We start from the raw sequence: 1,379 nt of genomic DNA, 5'->3' as shown, positions 1-1,379 counted from the left end.
AGGGTTTGGGGTGGGAATGGAAATATTATCCTTCAAGTCTTTGTTTATCCTACAAAAAGCCTAAATCAAGACCCGAGTTATGATCAATGTAATATGGAACACATGGAAAACAAAATATATTCATTAATATGACCAAGGCACAAATACTAACACAACGCTAAAGACTGCACAGCCAAATACTACTTTTTAAAACATATTATTCTGACCCCATCTCCCCTCATGCCAAATATGCACTTACCCACCACTTAAACCAGAAAAAAAAACTTCAGAAAATCTGAAAGACTAAAATTTGGATATTGACTTCAACGACACAAAACCTACCAACATGCTAAACTTCACACAGAGAAAGCAAATCCCGAGGACTGCCCTGAAGCTAATCACAGGATAAAAATATAAATACAAAGATAAGTTTTTAAGTTTTTGCAGAATCAGGATCGTAATTTGTCATTTTGATTAAAACAATAAGGATTCTTGGAAAAGTGCTCTGCATTTCATCTTTTATGCTTAAGGTTACTTGTTATGATTAAAAATTCTAAGATCATTTGAAGCCAATTGCCAGTAACAAAATATTTATTGCCAATATAGATCAGACACCATATTTTTGATTATGTTTCATATATCATTTGCAATAAAAGTTATGAGATTTTAGTCACCGTTTGAAGAAGAAATCCATGCTTTTGTGGCAAAAAGCCCACTTTTCCAATGATTTATAGTCGTGTCGCAGGGTAAAGTGGACCATGCTCCTGAAAGATTCTGAAGTTTTCAAATTTCCAGAGGGAGCCGCGTGCATTTTAAACACGCACTTAATTCTGACTATATTATGATCCTTTCCCTAAATAAGTACTGCACCATCAGAGGAGCTCTATATCATTCTGTCAAAAGATTCTAGAATAAACTGAGAAATAGTTTTTTTAGCCAAAAAGAATAAGAGCAATGGATGTTGCTTGAGCAGACTGGGTATTACAGCATTAACTAGGTATTACTTCTAAACTGATAATGCCATATTTTATATTTGTGGGAACTACACACCAGAAGGTCACTTTATGCCTACACGCATGACATTTCTCAACACAAGGACAAGACCAGATTTAAAATAAATTAAAAATCATATTCTAGATCTTGGGTAAAAATCATGGACAACAAATAAGATTCCTACGTGAGTCTGAATTTTAATGTACTAACACACGTAAAATCATTTTTTTTAATAAGCAAAACCAAAATGAAAACAAACTGACTTTTGTTTGTTGTAATAAAGACTCTGCAGTAAAACCAGAGGGTAATTCATCCAGTCACATATGATCCTGAAAACTGAGAATCTGCAATGAGTCAATGAAGAGGGCAGGTAGTTATTTTGATAAAGTAACTTGTCTAGCTGCACA

Source organism: Fulmarus glacialis, unplaced genomic scaffold (genome assembly GCF_000690835.1).
Source record: "Fulmarus glacialis isolate BGI_N327 unplaced genomic scaffold, ASM69083v1 scaffold20174, whole genome shotgun sequence".
Lineage (NCBI taxonomy): Eukaryota > Metazoa > Chordata > Aves > Procellariiformes > Procellariidae > Fulmarus > Fulmarus glacialis.
This window is presented reverse-complemented; position numbering follows the sequence as displayed.